This window comes from Schistocerca americana, chromosome 4 (genome assembly GCF_021461395.2).
Source record: "Schistocerca americana isolate TAMUIC-IGC-003095 chromosome 4, iqSchAmer2.1, whole genome shotgun sequence".
Taxonomy (NCBI): domain Eukaryota; kingdom Metazoa; phylum Arthropoda; class Insecta; order Orthoptera; family Acrididae; genus Schistocerca; species Schistocerca americana.
The window spans coordinates 400,284,665-400,308,412 of record NC_060122.1 but is presented as its reverse complement, the minus strand read 5'-3'; the positions used below and the strand labels follow the sequence as shown (position 1 = coordinate 400,308,412).

Here is a 23,748-nt window from a genome sequence, read left to right as displayed (position 1 = left end):
ACCCGTATACAATTTGAAACGAGACCAGTCCGACCAAGCAACATGCTTATTAACAGTTCAATGTCGATGTTGACGAGCCCAGGCGAGGCGTCAAGCTTTGTGTCGTGCAGTCATCGAGGGTACACGAGTGGGCCTTCGGCTGCCTAAACCCATATTGGTGATGTTTCGTTGAATGGTTCGCACGCTGACACTTGTTGATGGTCTAGCATTGAAATCTGCAGCAATTTGCGAAAGGGCTGTACTTCTGTCACTTTTAACGGTTCTCCTCAGTTGTCGCGTTGTTGGTCCCGTTATTGGGGGATCTCTTCCAAGCCCAGCGATGTCGGAGATTTTATGTTTTAGCGGATTCCTGTTTGTCGCGGTTCACTCGTGAAATGGTCGTACGGGAAAGTCCCCACTTCATCGCTACCTCGGAGATGCTGTGTCCCATTCCTCGTGCCCCGACTATAACATCGCGTTCAAACTCACTTAAATCTTGATAACCTGCCATTTTAGCAGCAGTAACTGATTTAACAACTGCGCCAGACACTTGTCTTATATAGACGTTGCGGACCGCAGTTCCGTATTCTGCCTGTTTACATATATCTGCATTTGAATATGCATGACTATACCAGTTTTTTTGACACTTCACTGTAAAAGAAACTGTATACCATGAGAAGCCATGGTCGAAGCACCGCTCTTTATGGAAACATAATTCTCCAGCGCAGCAGATGTGAAACGGTTTGAAGCCTTTGAAAACTGTTTTTGTGTGAGACTGGGATATCAAATGCATTATTGGTTAAGGAATTAACGCGTCCTACAGTGAGAAAAAAATCTATATTAATCATATTGAATCGAAGAGATAGACTGGCTAGGTACATATTGCAAGTCTTCTCTGAAAAATTGTGGAAGAAAAGAATCTTAGGGGTATTCATGGATATCAGTACACTAGGCAGATCGTTGACCATGTAGGACGCAATAGTTTATGATAGAAGCAGCAGGACAGCACTGTGATTTTCTTAAAGCAGTTCAGCTGAACACTGGAAAAGATTCTTTCAACAGACCACGACAGGGTTTCCTACAATATGCTTACCTAAGTCTAGCATGCGATCAATATGAAGACCTAGTTGATGACCTGACATGAAACATTAATCTTACTCTCTTTAGTTGACGCACGTACAGCGCGATCTTTGTAGTAGAGAAGTCTGCAGGCACACCTAGTTTAGAAGTATTGTTGAGTTATCAGCGTACATGTGTACCACTTGTAACCAGCAGTAATCCGTTACTCACCGTGGACCTAATCGGGCAGCCTTAGTCTGCAGCAAATAGTAACTCTGTAATAAGTAACAGTTCTGGTGCGCCATACCAAGTCTTGCATTACATGCAGACCATGCTTACCGCTCTTTGAGAATGACCTCATTTTCTTCCTCCCTTACATACCATACACAGCTAGGATAGTTAATTACTATAGAATATCCGGTAGTGGGTCATCAGACGAGCTGCATCATCGGAAATATCGGGTTTCTCAAAATTAATATGGAATATGGGGTTTTAAGGCTTTGTAGCATTTATTAGATTCATCTTACAATTACAAATGGTTCAAATGGCTCTGAGCACTATGGGACTCAACTGCTGTGGTCATCAGTCCCCTAGAACTACTTAAACCTAACCAACCCAAGGACATCACACACACCCATGCCCGAGGCAGGATTCGAACCTGCGACCGTAGCAGCAGCGCGGCTCCAGACTGGAGCGCCTAGAGCCGCACGGCCACCGCGGCCGGCTTACAATTACAAATAATGCATCAAATGAAATAGCAAAGCAACTCAAACAGTTTTTCTTACAAGCGTTCAATGTGAGCGCCGTTCGTCACTCTGCACACACAGTGTCGAAAGACGACTTTTTACCGAACCTTGGTCAGTATGCCTGGAGTAATTATCGCAACAACTGCTTCAATCCTATTTCTTAAGTCGGGTGTATCAGATGGTAGGAGATGCACATTCACATGATACTTTATGAACCCCAAAGGTAAAAATCCCTTAGCTTCAGGTAGGATGAACGTGGAGGCCACGCGAAACAAACTCTACCATCAGGTCCCTTGTGGCCAGTCCAGCGGTCGGGTACAACCAATCGCGTACTGAGTTATGCCAGTGAAGCGACGCACCATCTTGCTGCCAAATAAAGTTCTCTAGTTCAGCTTCTTCCAACATTAAACAGTGCCACAGTTATAGCACATCAAGGTAAAGAACACCGCTACTGTTGCTTCACCGAAAAAGAAAGTTCCATAAATCTTCAGTCTGGATATTACACCACAAAACATTCAATTCAGGGAAATCTCGTCCCAGCTGTGCCGTCTTGTGGGGTTTTGCTGACCTCCACATGCGCGCGTTATCTGTGCTCACATTTCCACTTTGGTATGTCGATTCATCACTAAAGATGACACGATCCAGAAAATCTTCATCACTATGCAACAACATTTCGTTTGAAAAGTGTATATTAGCGCTTTCTAACCGAAGACACAGGAAACAGCGCAAACGCATTAGTACAGATACATATACAAAACTATTTAAGTTGCTCTTTCATTCGATGAGTTATTTGTAATTGTGAGATGAATGTAATAAATGCTACAATGCCTTAAAACCCCGATATTCATTTGTGTTTAAACACATAGTACAGGGTGTTTCAAAAATGACCGGTATATTTGAAACGGCAATACAAACTAAACGAGCAGCGATAGAAATACACCGTTTGTTGCAATATGCTTGGGACAACAGTACATTTTCAGGCAGACAAACTTTCGAAATTACAGTAGTTACAATTGTCAACAACAGATGGCGCTGCGGTCTGGGAAACTCTATAGTACGATATTTTCCACATATCCACCATGCGTAGCAATAATATAGCGTAGTCTCTGAATGAAATTACCCGAAACCTTTGACAACGTGTCTGGCGGAATGGCTTCACATGCAGATGAGATGTACTGCTTCAGCTGTTCAATTGTTTCTGGATTCTGGTGGTACACCTGGTCTTTCAAGTGTCCCCACAGAAAGAAGTCACAGGGGTTCATGTCTGGCAAATAGGGAGGCCAATCCACGCCGCCTCCTGTATGTTTCGGATAGCCCAAAGCAATCACACGATCATCGAAATATTCATTCAGGAAATTAAAGACGTCGGCCGTGCGATGTGGCCGGGCACCATCTTGCATAAACCACGAGGTGTTCGCAGTGTCGTCTAAGGCAGTTTGTACCGCCACAAATTCACGAAGAATGTCCAGATAGCGTGATGCAGTAATCGTTTCGGATCTGAAAAATGGGCCAATGATTCCTTTGGAAGAAATGGCGGCCCAGACCAGTACTTTTTGAAGATGCAGGGACGATGGGACTGCAACATGGGGCTTTTCGGTTCCCCATATGCCCCAGTTCTGTTTATTGACGAAGCCGTCCAGGTATAAATAAGCTTCGTCAGTAAACCAAATGCTGCCCACATGCATATCGCCGTCATCAATCCTGTGCACTATATCGTTAGCGAATGTCTCTCGTGCAGCAATGGTAGCGGCGCTGAGGGGTTGCCGCGTTTGAATTTTGTATGGATAGAGGTCTAAACTCTGGCGCATGAGACGATTCGTGGACGTTGGCGTCATTTGGACCGCAGCTGCAACACGGCGAACGGAAACCCGAGGCCGCTGTTGGATCACCTGCTGCACTAGCTGCGCGTTGCCCTCTGTGGTTGCCGTACGCGGTCGCCCTACCTTTCCAGCACGTTCATCCGTCACATTCCCAGTCCGTTGAAATTTTTCAAACAGATCCTTTATTGTATCGCTTTTCGGTCCTTTGGTTACATTAACCCTCCATCGAAAACTTCGTCTTGTTGCAACAACACTGTGTTCTAGGCGGTGGAATTCCAACACCAGAAAAATCCTCTGTTCTAAGGAATAAACCATATTGTCTACAGCACACTTGCACGTTGTGAACAGCACACGCTTACAGCAGAAAGACGACGTATAGAATGGCGCACCCACAGACTGTGTTGTCTTCTATATCTTTCACATCACTTGCAGCGCCATCTGTTGTTGAAAATTGTAACTACTGTAATTTCGAAAGCTTGTCCGCCTGAAAATGTACTGTTGTCCCAAGCCTATTGCAACAAACGGTGTTTTTCTATCGCTGCTCGTTTAGTTTTTATTGCCGTTTCAAATATACCGGTCATTTTTGAAACACCCTGTATTAGTACAAAAACTCCCGGACTGAGTATGTGTTATCAGTCTACTGTGATATGGTCCGCTACAGACGTGACTTCAAGGTTCCCAGTAACAGCCGCGGCAGTGGCGTCGAACGCCACACCGACCAAGTTCCAGGATACTGAGGTCCGCAGGTGACATAACCCATGTGGCCTGGGGTAAGGTGCACTTACACGACCCGTTGAAAGAAATGGCCTGCACACATTCCACAGAGTTCAGTTTTGTTTAAATTTTACTTAATTTAGTCATCAGTCTTTTTGTTTGATGCGGCCCGCCACGAATTCCTCTCTGTGCTAACCTCTTCATCTCAGAGTAACACTTGCAACCTACGTCCTCAGTTATTTTCTGGATGTATTTCTCTGTCTTCCTGTAGAGTTTTGACCCTATACAGTTCCCTCCAGTACAATGATGTCTTGACAGATGTCCTATCATACTGTCCCTTCTTCTTGTCAGTGTTCTAAACGTATTCCTTTCTCTCTGATTCTGCGCAGAACCTCCTCATCCCTTACCTTATTAGTCCACCTAATTTTCAACATTCGTCTGTAACACTAAATCTCAAATGCTTCGACTCTCTTGTCTGCCGGTTTCCCCATAGCCCATGTCTCACTACCATACAGTGCTGTGCTCCAAACGTACATTTTCAGAAATTTCGTCCTCAAATCATGGCCTATGTTTGATACTGGTAGACTTAACTTGACCGGGAATGCCCTTTTTGCCAGGGATAGTCTGCTTTCGATGTCCTCCTTGCTCCGTTCGTCATTAGTTATTTTGCTGCCTAGGTAGCAGAATTCCTCAATTTCATCTACTGCGTTACCATCAATCCTGATGTTATGTTTCTCGCTCTTCTCATTTTTGCTACTTCTCGTTACTTTGTCTTTCTTCGATTTACTCTCAATGCATATTCTGTACTCGTTAGACTGTTCATTCCTTTCAGCAGATCCTGTAATTCCTCTTCACTTTCACTCAGGGTAGCAATGTGGTCGGGGATGACATCCTTTCATCTTGGATTTTACCACTCCAGAATCTTTCTTTTATTTCCATCAGTGCTTCTTCGAAATACGGATTGAACAGGGGCGAAAGACTACATTACTGCCTCATACCCTTTTTAATCCGAGCTCTTGGTTCTTGGTCTTCCGCTCTTATTATTCCTTCTTAGCTCTTGTACATACTTTATATTACCCGTCTCTCCCTATAGGTTACCCCTAATTTTCTCAGAATTCCGAACATCTCGCATCGTTTTACATTGTCGAACTCTTTTTACAGGTTGACAAAAACTATGAACGTGTCTTGAATTTTCTTTAGTCTTGCTTCCATTACCAACCGCAACGTCAGAATTGCCTCTCTGGTGCCTTTACCTTTCCTAAAGCCAAACTTATCGTCATCCAACACATCCTCAGTTTTCTTTTCCATTCTTCTGCATATCATTCTTGTCATCAAGTCGGATGCATGAGCTGTTAAGCTGATTGCACGATAATTATCGCACTTTTCAGCTCTTCCAGTCTTCGGAGTTGTGTGGATGATATTTTTCCTAAACTCAGGTATATTGCCAGACTCATACATTCTACACACCAACGTGGATAGTCGTTTTGTTACCACTTCCCCTTACGATTTTAGAAATTCTGTTGGAATGTTACCGATCCATTCTGCCTTATTTGATCTTAAGTCCTCCAAAGCTCTTTTAAATTCTTGTTCTGATACTGGATCCCCCATCTCTTCGAAATCGACTACTGTTTCTTCTTCTATCACGTCAGACAAAGCTTCCCCTTCATAGTGGCCTTCAGTGTTCTCTTTCCACCTATCCGCTGTCTGCTCTGCATTTAAAAGTGAGATTCCCGTTGCACCCTTCATGTTACCACCCTTGCTTTTAATTTCACCGAAGGTTGTATTGACTTTCCTACAAGCTGAGTCAGTCCTTCCGGCAATCATTTCTTTTTCGATTTCTTCACTTTTTCATGCAGATATTTCGTCTTAGCTTTCCTGCACTTCCATTTTTTTCATTCCTCAGTTACTTGTATTTCTGTTTCCCGAGCCGGCCGTTGTTGCCCAGCGGTTCTAGGCGTTTCAGTCCGGAACCGCGCGACCGCTACGGTCGCAGGTTAGAATCCTGCCTGGGGCGTGGATGTGTGTGATGTCCGTAGGTTAGATAGGTTTAAGTAGTTCTAATTTCTAGGGGACTTACGACCTCAGATGTTAAGTCCCATAGTGCTCAGAGCCATTTTTTGTACTCCTGAATTTCCCTGAACATTTGTGTGCTTCCTTCTTTCATGGATCAACTGAAGTATTTCTTCTGTTGCCTATGGTTTCTTCGCAGTTACCTTTTTCATACCTGTGTTTTTCTTTCCAACTTCTGTGATTGTCCTTTTGAGATATGTCCATTCCTCTTCAACAAAGCAAAGACGGAAGTAATGAAAACGTCACTCTAAAACAAAATGAAACAGTTCTATCTAGGAGGCAAGATCACGCAATACGGCGGAACAAAGGAAGATATGAGAAGTAGAATAGAACAGACGAAGAAAGCTTTCTTCAAAAACAAATGTCGACTGATATCAGAATGTTTTTGTCATTCTCTTGAGTCTGAAGACTTGATTTACGCACCTATCCACAACAATCTTTCCTATGCAAGGGCCGGCCGTTGTGGCCGAGCGGTTCTAGGCGCTTCAGTCCGGAACCGAGCTGCTGCTACAGTCTCAGGTTCGAATCCTGCCTCGGGCATGGATGTGTGTGATGTCCTTAGGTTAGTTAGGTTTAAGTAGGTCTAGGTCTAGGGGACTGATGACCTCAGATGTTAAGTCCCATAGCGCCCAGAGCCATTTGAACCATTTGATCCTGTGTAAGACCCTTCATCTCCTTTGCAACGTATGTGTTTTCGAACCTGTTTGCTGCTATCAAGTCTTCATTTCCCTCTACAATTTTTTACCCACACACTTCCTCCTTAACGAAATAAACTATTCCTTGACCCCCAGCTGTGTCCCATCAACTGATCCTTTCTTTCAGTTGTGCCATAAATTCTTTAAGTATTCGATCTACCCAGCGAATCTTCAGCATTCTTCTGTGGAACCACACTTCGAAAGTTTCAGTTCTCTTCTTGTCTGTACTGTTTATCGTCCATATACGGAATTGAGAAACTAGTTCCAGAAAGTATGAACTTTAAGACAGGCAACCTAACTTACGTCACCTAACCTGCGTATGGATAATGTAAGTTGGGTTGCGTATCTTAAGGTTCATGAAATTGTTTCTGGGCCAGATTTATTTTACAGTCTCGCAATGTCTGTATTTTTCAGTGTCTGTATAGTACCATGCAGACACTGCAAACTATCTAGGGCTGTTTGAAATAGAAGAAATGTACTCGCAATTTGCGAATACGATAAGACATCATCTGTACAATTTACACTGCGCAACAAAATTAAAGGATCACTTTTTCTATGCCCCGCGATTGTCTCCTTTTGCGACGCATAAGTTTAAAATTTGGCTTCATCTTTAATGACACGAAAGCGTGGCGCCCGGCGACGCCACCCTTTGGTTCGGCGACGTTTCAAACTACAAAGTGTGGACATATGCGAAAAAAAGGCCACAGCTCAGAGTTTATGTGAGAAGTATGATGGGCCAGTGATGATGGGTACCAAATTTCAACACAGTTCTGCCCAAAGCCACCGTGGACGTGTAGCACGATGAGAAGGTCTTACCCACATTTAAATCCGTCTTTTGACGTCCCTGCAATGGAGGTTAGAGCCGTGACAGCCAGCACTGAAATCGCGGGTTCTCTATGGGTGGCCGAAGAAACCAATTCAGACAGGGTAATGCCCAGAATTTACACGGAAAGGCTGCAGCTGGTGGCATTAAGGGCGTCAATCAAACGACATATTCCCTTTGGGCGTTGATTCCCACACATTTCGCGGTCGAAAACGACAATCCGCTACGCGATGAGCAACAGAAAGATGTTCTTGACAACCTTTGACACAGCTGACACCCTCGGACATTTCAACCCTTCTCTAAGTACACTCTAGGGCTACATCCACATTGAACGTGAAGCGTTGAAAAAAGTATAAGTGTCCTTTGATACTTCGGATCATCTTCAAATTCCGTCGAATTGTTTTGAAACGGTCCCTAATGATTACAACCTGTGCGTGGGAGCAAAATTTGCGGTCTCGCTGCACTCCAGAGAGGTGCGATCACGTTCAATCGTGATGCAGTCCTATAATGGTCTTAGAGACGGGTTGAAACGTCCAAGACTGTCGGCAGTATCAAAGGTTGTCAAGTACATCTTCCTGTTAATTAACGCAGTGTGAACTGTCGTTTTCGACCTAGAAATGTGTCGGAACCTACGCCCCTAGGTAAGGGATGGTTTGAGTGACACTATTTATGATACCCCCTGAGGCCTTTTCTTGTCGCTTCCGAGCGTCGATCTGTTTGAAATGTTTTTCTCGGTCGCCCATAAGAAAGCCGCGTACTTTCAACGCTGAATGTCGCAGTTCTGACATCCATCGCAGAGACGCCAAAAGAATGCCACACTGGCATTCAACACTACTGCGGTGAAATTTGGTGTCAATGTGACATCACTAACGCACCCTCCATCTCACGTCAACTTCTAGGCTGTGGCCTTTTCTTTATGCATGTGTCCACAACTTGCTGTTTTTAGCGTCGCGGAGCCGAGAGTGACGTCGTGACAAAAAATAAAAACACCTATAGCCGCGCTTATGATTTGATTTTATTTCATTTTGTCGCTACCAGTTTCAACGCTTCATTGCGTCATTTTCAGGCTGTTTTGATGCGATACGGGGTGATATGATCCCCATGCATAGCCCATCACTATGCCAGCATTACTGAATACGCAGGTAATGTGTCAGCACTCCAACCATCAACTGCCAACTGGTAGCGACAAAATAAAATAAAATCATAAGGACGGCTGTAGGTGTTTTTATTTTTTGTCACGATAGCAAACGGCCGTCGTCCCAGAGACCTCCTGCTAAAAGGATGGACACACAAAAGAGAGTGACGTCGGAGGGCACCAAGTTTTTGCCCATTACATAGGAAGCCACGTTTCAGGCTTGAGCGTCGCGACGCGAGGCAATTAGTGGGTTTCGAAAAAGTGACTCTTTAACTCTGTTGCACAGTGTATTGGTGACACATGAAAATTTCTGTCGCCCCGGGACTCGAACCTGGATTTCCCGCTTAACGTGAGCGCTCGCCTTAACGACTTCGGCTATCCGCTCACGCCTCCAGGACTAATCCAAACCTCCATATTTTCTGCGATTCCCGCACCGGGAGAGAATTTACTAGCGTTGCTGCAGCCTGTCTAGGCACGTAATACAGTTTTTCAATGTGTGTATTTTACAGTGTCTGCATAGTACCGCGTAATGTCCTTCAGACATATGCGTGTCTGCAGGGGACGTATTAGCAATTTGCCTGTGGATTTTGCAGAAGCCGTCGGAAAGATTCGTGGCCCGTCGCTAAAATCCCCTTGTATGTGTCCAGCTAATAAACGCTAAGACAAGAGGACTACGCACCATAAAGGAATTATCCTAACGGGACGGAAATCGGTTGTTATGATTTGTATGTACAGGCAAACAAATGATCACCATTTCAGAAAAAAATTGATGATTTATTCAAGAGAAAGAGCTTTACAAATTGAACAAGTCAATAACGCAGTGGGCCACCTCTTGCCTTCATGCAAGTAATTATTAGGCTTGGCATTGCTTGATACAGGTTTTAAATGTCCTCCTGAGGGATGTCATGCCAAATTCTGTCTAACTGGCGCGTTACATCGTCAAAATCCCAAGATGGTCGGAGGGGCCTGCCCATAATGCTCCAAACCTTCTAGATGGGGAGAGATTCGCCGACCTTGCAGGACAAGGTAGCGTTTGACAAGCACGAAGACAAGCTGTAAAAAATCTTGCCGTATGCGGCCGGGAATTATCTTGCTGAGAGGTAAGCTTGTCATAACTTGTCCATGAAGGGCAACAAAATGGGGCCTAGAATATCACCGATGCACCGGATGACGACCAAAGGAGTACAGGTATAAAATGATATGGCACTCCAAAACATTAGTTATTCCTAGTTGTCGGGCCGTATGGCGGACAAACGTCGGGTTGGTATCCACCTGTGTCCGAAGCGTCTTCAGACACGTCTTCGGCCTGGAATCTCGTTGCATGAAGTAGAATTGTCTCCAGTGATGAGTCCCGCTTCGAATTTAGCCTCGATGAGCAGCGATGACATGTCTGGAGACGCCCCAGATGGCGGTGGGATACCAACCTGACTTTCGCCAGCCATGTGTCCCGACAACCAGGAGTTATGGTCATTTCATAGCAGAATCTCTTTGGTTATAATCGGCAGCGTCCTTACAGCACAATGGTAGCCGACGATATTCTACGCCCATCATGGCAAGTCATCCTGGGCTTACATTTCAGCAAAATAATGCCTTCCCACACACGGCAAGAGTTTCTACTGTTTGTCTTCCTGCTTGCCAAAAACTATTTTGGCCAGTAAGGTCACCGCATCCCTCCCCAACTGAGAACGTTTGGAGCATTATAGTCAGGAATATCCAACGAGCTCGGGATTTTTAGATTAGATTAGATTAATTATTCATTCCATAGACCCACAAAAGATGGGACCCTCCTGGATGTGGAACATGTCAGATAAACACATTACAAAAATGTAATTAGAAAAACCTGAGTTTCATTAATATTAATGATCCTCAGTCAATAAACAGTAAAACTATGTGCATGAATCAAAATTAAACTTCTAACATATACAGGTTTAATACTTACATCTGCTCTCATTAAAGCCATCATTCACACAGTAGCTAGTTACTTGGCTATTACAACAAAGTATTGTCAAAAATTAAAGTAAATTATTCATTTCAGTGATCCTCAGTTGGGAAAAGTCAAATTATTTACAAGATTTAAAATTAAACTTCCACTATTTACAGACTAAAATCCATCATTCACACAGTAGGTAGTTACTAGGCTGTTACAACCAAGTATTGTCAAAAATTAAAGTACACTACTGGCCATTAAAATTCCTACACCACGAAGATGACGTGCTACAGAAGCGAAATTTAACCGGCAGGAAGAAGATGCTGTGATATGCAAATGATTAGCTTTCCAGAGCATTCAGAGCATACACAAACAGCAGTTGACCGGGGTTACCTGGTGAAACGTTGCTTGATGCCTCGTGTAAGGAGGACAAATGCTTACTATCATGTTTCCGACTTTGATACATGTCGGATTATAGCCTATCGGGATTGCGGTTTATCGCATCGCGACATTGCTGCTCGCGTTGGTCGAGATCCAATGACTGTTAGCAGAATATGGAATCGGTGGGTTCAGGAGGGTAATACGGAACGCCGTGCTGGATCCCAACGGCATCGTATCACTAGCAGTCGAGATGACAGGCACCTTATCCGCATGGCTGTAACGGATCGTGCAGCCACGTCTCGATCCCAGAGTCAATAGATCGGGACGTTTGCAAGACAACAACCATCTGCACGAACAGTTTGACGACGTTTGCAGCAGCATGGACTATCAGCTCGGAGACCATGGTTGCGATTACTCTTGACGCTGCATCACAGACAGGAGCGCCTGCGAAGGTGTACTCCACGACGAACCTGGGTGCACGAATGGCAAAACGTCATGTTTCGGATGAATCCAAGTTCTGTTTACAGCATCATGATGGTCGCATCCGTGTTTGGCGACATCGCGGTGAACGCACATTGGAAGCGTGTATTCGTCATCGCCATACTGGCGTATCAGCCGGCGTGATGGTATGGGGTGCCATTGGTTACGCGTCTCGGTCACCTCTTGTTCACATTGACGGTGTTTTGAACAGTGGACGTTACATTTCATGTGTGTTACGACCCGTGGCTCTACCCTTCATTCGATCCCTGCGAAACCCTACATTTCAGGAGGATAATGCACGACCGCATGTTGCAGGTCCTGTACAGGCCTTCCTGGATACAGAAAACGTTCGACTGCAGCCCTGGCCAGCACATTCTCCAGATCTCTCACCAACTGAAAACGTCTGGTCAATGGTGGCCGAGCTACTGGCTCGTAACAATACACCAGTCACTACTCTTGATGAACTGTGGTATCGTGTTGAAGCTGCGTGGGCAGCTGTACCTGTACGCGCCATCCAAGCTCTGTTTGACTTAATGCTCATGCGTATAAGGCCTTATTACGGCGAGAGGTGGTTGTCCTGGGTACTGATTTCTCAGGATCTATGCACCCAAATTTCGTGAAAATGTAGTCACATGTCAGTTCCAGTATAATATATTTGTCCAATGAACACCCGTTTATCATCTGCATTTCTTCTTGGTGTAGCAATTTTAATGGCCAGTAGTGTATACCAAATTTTCATTAAAATGGTCTACTGCACTTGTTGAGAAATGCGATGGAATAGAAGGAGTTGGCCACCAAAAATTCTTTTAAATTATGTTTAAATTGTGCCTTTTCTGAAACTAAACTCTTAATGGTTGTTGGTAACTTATTGAAAGTATGTGTTGCTGAATACAGGACTCCTTTCTGGGCAAAGAGTAAGTGATTTTAAATCTTTATGTATATTGTTCTTATTCCTAGTATTGACACTGTGTACTAAGCAGTTAGTTGCAAAAAGAGAGGTATTATTTACAACAAACTTCATTCAGGATAAATATACTGAGAATCTGTGGTTAGTATGCCCAATTCTTTGAATAGGTATCGACATGATTTGGATTTACACTACACATTACTCTTATTATACGCTTCTGTACTCCAAAAAAATTTTCTCGGTTTGTGGAGTTACCCCAAAATATACCATATGACATAATGGAATGGGAATAAGCAAAATATGCCAGTTTTTTTATATTTGTATCTCCTATGTCTGACCTGATGCCCCAGTTGGACAGAATTTTGCACGTTATCGCTCAGGAGGACTTCCAACAACTTTATAAATCAGTGGCAAGCTGAATAACTGCTTGCGTAAGGACCAGAAGTAGACAATCGCGTTATTGATTTGCTCAAATTTGTGAAGCTCTTTCTCTTGAATAAATCATCCAGATTTCCTGAAGCTGTAACAGTTTGTCTGCACATGTACGTCATGTCCGATTTCTGTCCCACTCGGGTAATTCCTTCGTGGTGCGTCGTTTCTCTACATTAAAGTGTAATAGAACTTTTCATGACGCTCAGAATGTGTGTGTGGCTGCACATCTCTAGTCCTGCAGGTAGTAGGGACCAGATCGACAGGGAACCCGAGGTTTTCTCCGGCAAGACAGCTCTCGGTGCACAGCCTCCAGTTCTTAAGCCCGTCTCACACGGAGCAAGGTTCGCCGCAAGTTGGCGAGATGGCGTGCATGCCTGCCGGCTTGCAGGGAAGGATCCGGCTATCTTCCATGCCGAAGCTCTCCCATGGTGCAAGATCGGCAGCTAGTTGTGTTGTGATCGGCTGCATGTTGTATCGAACGAAGATGGCTGCTTCGGGTACAGATGTTCAGAGCAAACTGGCGTTATTAGCTGCTTTGGTGCTAAACGATGCAGAAATGCATGCTAATGAGAGAAGAAGAAAGAAAGAATGGACGAAAAACTGTATTAAGAGGAGAAACGCTGGAAATAGGTGTGCTCTCCACGCTTCATAAAGAGTTGAGGTTAATTCACATAACACCTACTTTTGTTTGAAAAGTATCACCATTTCATTACTGTTTAATTTTATAAATATACCAATAATGACTGTTATATACGACTTTATTTTATAGGATAGAAGATCGTACATCCTTTGCAAATTTCATACGAATGGATGTATTAGTATTTGCAACTCTTTCGCGTGTCTCTGCACGCAAGTGTTTATTATAATAGTTTGCGCTTTTCACGACGTACAGACACTGTTCTTCCCTATAAGTACATATCAGTGTTTCAATCGCTTCCTTGGACCACTGCGGTGCCATTATTTAATAATTATAAGAACTTCCTACCGCACCTCACAACAGCAGAAAAGCAACTATCAACAAAGGCTTCCCGCCCAAGCTTTCCGCGTCTGACGTCACAAACGAAACGCCTCATGATTGGCCAACGCAGGTAGCACGCAGGGAACCTTGCAAGAAAAATAGCACTGGACCTATCCTGGAAATCTTACAAGGTTCCCAGCAAGGTAGCCCGCTACCAGACGACGGAGCCCGCAAGGTAGCCGCCGCGCGAGCCAGCAAGGAAACTTCCAGCGAATCTTGCTCCGTGTGAGACGGGCTTTAGCGAGGCCCGAGCCTCTTCCGTGTTCCTCCCTGCGGGGCCGCTGGCCTCTGCCGGCATCCCGCAGACCCGCAGTGAGCGTGCGAGCCGGCCTCGTGCCGCGCTGTTCACATCCTGTGTCCATTGTGTGCGCGGCAATCTGGTGGGCGCGCTTTTAGACGATGGAATCGCCGCTGCGGCCGCTATTGTCGCAGTAAACGTCCTTGTCGTGGGAAAAAACGCCGCTGCCGCCCTGCCCTGGCCACGGCTCCCTCTACGCGTGCTTCCAGTCTTCCACCCACGACCTATGGACTGCTGGCAGTTACGCATTTCGTGACTACTGCAGTGCAAACGCTACATTTTTCATCAGTTCAATAGTTCTTTTCTGATATCTCCCGCAGCTGACACAGTATCAAAATAACATCGTTGAGTGATCGGTAGTGCTTCCTTGGACAATACATATCAGATTTATTGGAACCATTTCCATTTGCGTCAAGTTGTGACGTAGAGAAACTTGACATACTGAACATCTGAAATGAAAAATGACTTACATCATATACTTACGAAAACAACTCACAACATCAAAAAATAATTAAAGCACTCCGTCTTCAGGCTACAAGTGGCCCATCAGGACCGTCCGACCGCCGTGTCATCCTCACTGAGGATGCGGATAGAGGGGCGTGTGGTCAGCACACCGCACTCCCGGTCGTTATGATGGTTTTATTTGACCGGAGCCGCTACTATTCGGTCGAGTAGCTCCTCAGTTGGCATCACGAGGCTGAGTGCACCCCGAAAAATAGCAACAGCGCATGGCGGCCCGGAGGGTCACCCATCCAAGTGCCGGCCACGCCCGACAGCGCTTAACTTCGGTGATTTGACGGGAACCGATGTATCCACTGCGGTAAGGCCGTTGCCAAAAAATAATTAGAGTAGCTATATTTCTTCAGTACATTTGTCAAGGTAACATATGCAAGTGATTAACAATGCAAGATCACAGGTTAATGTAACCGCCAGATTAGCCATTTTTCAAATGGTACATTAATCGGGGATGTAACTGCCAGAATGTTGAATGTAAGCATGTAAAAGTGCATGCATTTTGTTGTACAGGTACCGGACGTCAGTTTGTGGGATGGAGTTCCATGCCTGTTGCACTTGGTCGGTCAGTACAGGGACGGTGAATGCTATTTGTGGATGACACTGGAGTCATTGTCCGACATTATCCCACATGTGCTCACTTGAAACAGGTCTGGTGATCGAGCAGGCCAAGGATAGACATGGACAGTCTGTAGAGCATGTTGGGTTACGACAGCGGTATGTGAACGAGCGTTATCCTGTTCGAAAATACCCGCCGGAACGCTACTCATAAATGGCAGCACCACAGGTCGAATCACCAGGCTAATGCACAAATTTACAGTGAGGCTGTGTGGGATAACTACGAGAGGGCTTCTGCTGTCACATAAAATTGCACCCCGCACCATGTCACCAAGTGCAGGTCCAGTGTGTCTACGCCGCGCGACCGCTACTGTCGCAGGTTCGAATCCTGCCTCGGGCATGGATGTGTGTGATGTCCTTAGGTTAGTTAGGTATAAATAGTTCTAAGTTCTAGGGGACTGATAATCTCCGATGTTAAGTCCCATAGTGCTCAAAGCCATTTGAACCAGTGTGTCTAGCACGCAGGTAGTTTGGTTGCAGGCCCTTAACTAGCCTCGTTCTAATCAACGCACGGCCATCATTGGTACCGATGCAGAACCTGCTTTCATCAGAAAACAGAACAGACCTCCACTCTGCCCTCCAAAGAGCTCTCGCTTGATACCACTGAAGTAACAGATGGCGGTAGTAGAATGCAAGCTACAGAGCATCCGGCTCGGAGCTGTCCGAAGTAACCGATTGGTAACAGTTTGTTGAGTCACTGTGATGCCAACTGCTGCTCAAATTGCTGCTGCAGACGTAACACGATGCGCCAGAAATATACATCGAACACAGTGGTCTTCCCTCTCAGTAATGCCACGTGGCCGTCCGGAGCCCGGTCTTCTTGCGAGTGTGCGTTCTCGTGGCCACTGCTGCCAGTAACCACGTACCACGTACAGTGGGAGTTTTCCTGCCAAGTCTTATTGGAGTATCGCTGAAGGAACATCCATCTTCACGTGACCCTATTACATGACCTAGTTAAGACGCAGTGTGGTGTTGGTAACGACGTCTTTGTCGCCCTGAAGGCGTTCTTGACTAACGTCAGCTCTCCACGTCCAATCTCAAAGTTAACTAACACTCACGACCGTTACAGTGTGTATTTGAAGCAAACCTAATTTGCATCCTCATAGTGGCGCTATTAGCGCCACTCTTAGGCGAGAAACGCGATATCTTAATAGACATCATCCTTCCAGATGTAGAAACAGGCCCACGACCTTTTGTTCATGCCGCACAGCTCCTTCATGATGTTGTGATGTTCTTCCCCGTCAGCGTATTTTGAGCGGAGTGTGGACGTTTTTGAAACTTTCGGTGCCAGATCCGGAACTTCCTTTTTTTAAAAGACATGGTCACCCATCACAGGATAAAAACCTATTTACACATAGAATTCACTACTGCAATTTCGGCAGTGTAGACATTAACGAATGGTTTAATATTACTTACGTAAAAGACGACAACTATGTTAATCATTTAGCTTATGGACGTGATGATGACATGCATTGCCTGACAAGATGTCAGTGTCAATAATACACAGCATCGGAGGGTATGTAAATGATTTGAGTCGCAGTTGTCTGTGAGAAGCGGACGACCACCAGAGTGCATTATTGTTGTCCATGTTTAGTGTCGTTACCAGGCCTGGTAGGGTATATAAGAGGCGTGAATAGCGTCAGATGAATGAGACCGTAATCAGCGCTTGACAGAGTTTGAAAGGGACCCCATCGCAGATATACATTTGGCCGGTGATCGAATCACGCAGAATTCGGACTTGTATGGCATTCACATATCATTTTAGACTATATGGGAACATGAGGACAAGCTGACCACTACAAGGGAGAATCGCCGTATTGTGCGCCAGGCACATCGTAACCCCTTCTCATTTGTGTTCCATCCGAGACCAAGTAATGACCTCCCTACAATATTCTGTGTCATCTCACACCATTGGTCGGACCCTAGCAGCAGCTGGACTAGGATATTAACACCACATGCGCAGGCTGCCGTTAACACCACAACACAAACGGCTGTCTTTCGACCGGTGCCGCGGCCGGGGAGCGTGGGCTGCTGACGAAGAGCGTCGCATTGTATTCAGAGGTGAATCGCGGTTCTGCACTACATTAGATGACCATCATCGGTGAGTATGGCGGTGATATGGTTAGAGGCCCCATTCTTCCAGGGGTTTGGAGAGGCGCAGCGGTTGTTCTTCTGGCGCCACAGTGTTGGGAGCGGCTTCAGGTCACGGCTGGTTGTGGTTGAGGGGAGTCTGATGGCACAACGGTACGTCACAGACATCGTGCGTCCACATGAGCCGCCACTCAAGCGACAGTATCGCGCAGCCGTTTTTCAATGGAACAATCTTTTTCCACACATGGTACGATTCTCCATGAAGTATCTGTTCAACTTTGAGGTTCTTCCGTGGCCTGCAAGATCCCGGATCTTTCCCCATAGGACATGGGTGGAACCGGTTCAGACGTCAACTCAGTCTCATTATCTAGGATACGCAGCACAGTAACAACAGTTTGCGTCAGGAGAGGACAGAATGGCTTTATGACACCATTCCCAACCGAATCACTGCATGGTTCTAGTGCAGAGGAATTGCAACGTCGTACTGCTAAGTGGCCTTCTCCGCCCGGTTGTCCGTGCGGTCTAATGCATGGCTTTCCGGGCGGGAAGGAGCGCCTGGTCCCCGGCACGAATCCGCCCGGCGGATTTGTGTCGAGGTCCGGTGAACAGGCCAGTCTGTGGATGGTTTTTAGGCGGTTTTCCATCTGCCTCGGCGAATGCGGGCTGGTTCCCCTTATTCCGCCTCAGTTACACTATGTCGACGATTGCTGTGCAAACAAGTTCTCAAAGTACGCGTACACCACCATTACTCTACCACGCAAACATAGGGGTTACACTCGTCTGGTGTGAGACGTTCCCCGGGGGGGGGGGGGGGGCAGCGGGGGCCAAACCGCACAATAACCCTGGGTTCGGAGTGGGGCGGCGGTGGGGTGAAGTGGACTGTGGTAGTCGTCGTGGGGTTGTGGACCACTGCGGCTGCGGCGGAGACGGAGCCGGAGCCTCTTCGTCGTTTCTAGGTCCCCGGTTAACATACAATACAATACAAGTGGCCTTCTAATACCGGGTCCTTTGTAAGTTTGACACGAGTTTGTAATCACTGCAGTAACATCACGTACCTTCTCATTACTAAGGTTTAATTTCGTTTCTTCTTTCCCTTCTAGGTGCACTATTTTTTTGTCGGGCATTGTACATATATGTCAGATATTTTTAAAAGTTTTGTGCTGAAGCACAAGTTTCAAATGGTTCATATGGCTCTGAGCACTATGGGACTTAACAAAAATGGTTCATATGGCGCTGAGCACTATGCGACTTAACTTCTCAGGTCATCAGTCGCCTAGAACTTTAAACTAATTAAACCTAATTAACCTAAGGACATCACACACATCCATGCCCGAGGCAGGATTCGAACCTGCGACCGTAGCCGTCGCGCGGTTCCAGACTGAAGCGCCTAGAACCGCTCGGCCCCTCCGGCCGGCGCACAAGTTCCGTAACACTTCAAAATGACTACGCGGCTGAATGCGAAATTGTGGGTTTTATTAGTAAATCATTGTTAAAGTCAAATTCGACCATAACGTCTTACACTGATGCGATTGGTGTAACGTAGTTACAACAAATAAAGTCTATTTTTGTCTGTGGAACTGGACTCGATAAGCAATCTCAGCTATCAATAATCGGAATCTAACCTGAATAAAACTGCGTACTTGTTGTACGAGTGCTAGTTTCATTGCCATTTAAGTCCTCAACAGATGGTTAAATAAAAAGAACTTAAAACTAACATTTGGATAAGCAATCTGACTGCGTATTTGAATAAGAATTTACAAGTGATAAAGCATCTTGCTTCTGCAACGGAATTTACTGGATTAGAGTACATGACGTGTTGTGGTGAGTCAGTGTCTCCGTTTTGGCCCACGTTTTTCACTCTCCTCTTTATATGACTGCCTTTTTACAAGTGGTTTACAGAAATTCGCAGCAGCATGCAGCAACAGCGGCTAAAGCTTATTGTTACTAAGAATGAATTTAATAAAAAGGAGTTTGCTTGGGTCCTACTAAATAACTTGTAAGAAGGGACTTCACAAATTAAGTCTATTTAAAAATTTCAGAAATCATCATGACCAATAATAGTTTGACTAGTATTAATAATGGCGAAATGCCTGACAATGACCTTATAAGTATCAATAATGGCTGAGTGCCAGATTAAAATATTATTTCAATTTCAATAACCACAGCATATTTATGAATCAATGTGGCGAATATTTTTTTTTATTTGGACGATAAGGAGGCTTCTTTAATTGACAAGCAAAACATGGGATTATTGCAAACTCGAACTAACAATCACGAGCCTAACCCTGCAATTGCCCTTTACGTTATGCTTGCGAATTTTACCTTGAAATTCATCTTCAAGCATAGTTAAGCCATCTAAATCTCTCCTGGTCTTATAAATGAAATCAGGCCTTGAGTGAGATAACATCTGCCATCAACGACGTGAGGGCTGTGTGACACATCTTCTGCCTCCGAGCTCTCGACCAACTCCACTGACATTTTTCTCTCGCAGACAGACCTCGTCTCACAACAATGCTCAGAATCGCGCTCCCATGTTTCATTCTCAGATTGTTACTATCGATATCTGAGTGCTTATTTATTTCCACACAGAATCGCACAATGCAAAGAATAGCCCTAAGTTGGCTATATTATTTTCGATACTCAATGTAATATTTAATCAAAGTAGTGGACAATTTTGACACACTTCTTACACTGGCATACATTTCTCGACGCACCCTGCCAACAAATTATACCTCAAAACACGCGTTTTTGAAAGTACAATCAATTTTTGTCCACTCCATCTTCAAATGTTTACTTTTTTACGAGTCGTGAACATTGTTTGTATATCTATGACGTTTTGCAGCAGCTGTCTAAAAAACTTCCGCTGCAAAATTCTGCGGCGCCTGGCTCTCTGCACTAGGAATGTCTTTCGCGGGTCGGGTTGAAACCAGTCACGGACCGCCGGTTGCCCAACCGAGGATAGCTTCCGGAATGAGTCTGTCATTCTGCAGCGAAGTGAGCATAGTTTTGGAGCTTCCTGGCTAATTAAATCCGTGCGCCGGACAGGGATTCGAAACCAGTAACAGTCCACATCCTGTTGCAGAGTGAAGATTCGTTCTAGAAAAGAAACCTTAAGCTGTGGCTGAGCCAGTTCCCCACAATATTCTTTCTTGCAGACGTGCTGATTGAGCAGAGTGGTGAGATGTGCCTATCTGGCTTAGTCGTCTCATTCTGTTATAAACGGCCCCCAGCGGAAATTGCTATCGAATAAAATGAAATGAAGGGGACTCAGTTTTCTGTCTGACCATCCTGATTTAGGTTTCCAATGTATTTTCCTAACTCGAATGAATGCTACGATGCTCCCTAAAACATACGCCATTTTGTACGGATACGTTCAACTACCGTGAGCGCAATAGTATCGTATTCGTACAGATCGGATCTGTTTTCCTGTAAGGTTATCCTTTTTCATGTTTCAAATTCAAGTGAAGCTGAAAGGGGACTGTCAAGTTTACCATGACAATTTACAGATGGTTTTGACCATAAATGTGAATGAAGTTGCGAATTTCATAATGTACTCAACCTCTTTTGTATTATGTTCTTTGCAAGAGACCAGAGATGTTGGTCAGAGATGATACTTCATCTCGAGAGTAATAGCAGTGTGTGTTAGTCAGTCTGGCTATGTACTTGATTTGAAAAGATAGAAGCTGGCCTGCCGTGTAGTGGAGGCAGAATTATTTAAAAAGGGGTTTTGTAATGGTATATTTTGATGAAAGACATTGATGAATTTATATTAGTGGAAGAATGATAAAACCAACTATTAAGGTAATCCAGACTTTTATATATATTTGTAACTGTGTAGTTTCTTATTGTTAGAACATTGTGTATGGTTAAAGTTTGCTCTAGAAATCTTATAATGCAACATATGGTTTTGTCTTATAGTTGAAACAAACGCCAAGGAAATTTAATTGTACACGAGAAAGTCATTATGAAATTAATGCTAACTTGTATAGGTGTGGGAACTTCATGAAAAAGATGTATTGTTGTCATGACTTAATGAAGCATAGTGAAATTTGGAGTCTTGTTCTCATTTATCAGTCGTCAAGATTAGTTCCCTGTTTTCATTTACTTTCATGAGTGTGTTTGCATACACGCAATGCACATTGCGAGTTGCGTACTGAGAAGCATTTTTATGTAAATTGATATGATATCATCTCGCACTGCACATCGCAAGTACGACAAATGAAATTTGATTTTGGACAGTCAGATCAATAATCCTAATAGTGAAAAGTTGCAGAGCAAACAAGCGTTCCGTGCGCACAGGTATACTAACAAATTTAATTAGCGTCAAAGTTTATGTCCATCTTAAGGCACAGCTATTGTCAGAGTGTTTTTGCGAAAATATCAGTATCAGTTCTCAGGCTTAATACCAATAGAAGATTTCAGTAGAGCGCTATCTTTTAAATTTTCAAGCAGTTTTATGACATAGATGCGCTGAATCTTTATGTTCGTTTGCTGTGTAAATGCAGTAATTGTTCTGATACAGTGATTGTTTGCAAGGCTAAAGTTATAGATTAGCGTTATACAAGGCGAACATTTTAATCTGAGTTATTTGTTTTGCAGTCAGGTAGCATGTGTGAATTTCATAGAAAATGGACTGCTTTTTCACAGGCGAATTACTTGTATACCATCTAGTCTGGATTTCGCATTGTGTAGCGTGATCTCCAAATTGTTGCCGTTCAGAATTAAATTTTCACAAATTTCTGTGGCTGTGCACCGAGATTTACACATTTAGATATCAAAATAAGTTTTAGACATTTCTCAGATATCAACGTGACACTTACAAACACGACTTTAGAAATATAACAATAAAATTTTCAGTGCCCATTGCCACATGGTATGTGACGTTGCCGGATTCACTGGTGTTTCACATCTGACTGTTCAAAGTGTCTACAGTAAGTGGTGTAGCACATGTGATCACGAAACACGACGTCAGAGTTGTGGTCGGAAAAAGATTCTGACTGATATGGACCGGAGACGCGTTTCGTGGCTTGTGGATCAAAATCGCTTCCAAACCGACAGGAATGCTGTAGGCAATGAAAGAAGATCCATCCCCACTGTAAACGAGAGAACATTGCGACGGGAACTGCTTGCAATAAACATTTTGAGTCTGTCACCTCGCAAGAGGGTATTGCTCACACATGCACATAAAACCGACAGCATCACTCTGGAAGAATATGTGACTGGTTTTCTGGACACTATTACATCTCGACTGATCTGCAAAATTTCTTACCTTGAAACCCACAGAAAATCAGTGGGGAGGAGGGGGGGGGGGGGGGGGGGCGGGATATTGGAACTTTGGTACAGCGGACAAAACCTGACTTCAGCATCCCCGCAATTTGGTGGACTTGTGCGATCAAATCATCCTGGTTTAACCTGGATGTGACGTACCTGCACATCCTTCTGGACTCACTTCCTAACCGATCCCAGACAGTAAGTGCAGGGGCGGAATTACACGGTATTAAATTATGCTTGTATCGATTTCTTGGGAGTGACAAATTTTGTGTGTGTTGATCTTGAGCAGAACACCGGCAAAGAAAATTAAGAATCTCTAGCGTGACGATCGGTTCGACTTTCGGAAAGTAAAGACTCCAAAGAGGCATTTCTAACGTTGGGCTGATTTGAGAAAAATCAAGATACGTTCGTACGATTTTTCGACCTAGAAAAAGCGTTCGTAAAATTGTAAAGTGTTGAAAGATTTTCGAAATTGTCATTGAAACATTCGTAAGCTAAAGGGAAAACAGGTAATATTCAATATGCACAAGACACAAGAGGGAAAAATAAGATGTAAGAACAAGGGCAAAGTGCTCGGATTAGGAAGCGATGTAACACAGGGATGCCAGTCTTTCTCCCCTATAGTTGAATCTGTGCAATGAACACGTAATGACGGAAATAAATAAGTTCAAGGGTCAGATTACATTCTAGAGTGAAGGAGTATCAGTGATAAGATTCACCGATCACAGTGCTATCCTCAGTGAAACCGAGGAAGTATTACAGGACATATTG

At 44.5% G+C, this 23,748-nt stretch overlaps 1 protein-coding gene and 1 pseudogene across 1 annotated transcript in view; both read right to left on the bottom strand.

The window, feature by feature from the left end:
• Nucleotides 1-23,748, bottom strand: part of LOC124612616 (facilitated trehalose transporter Tret1-like) — a 492,469-nt gene that overhangs the window by 411,077 nt on the left and 57,644 nt on the right. The window lies entirely within an intron of this gene.
• On the bottom strand, nucleotides 15,201-15,318 carry LOC124614422 (annotated as a pseudogene).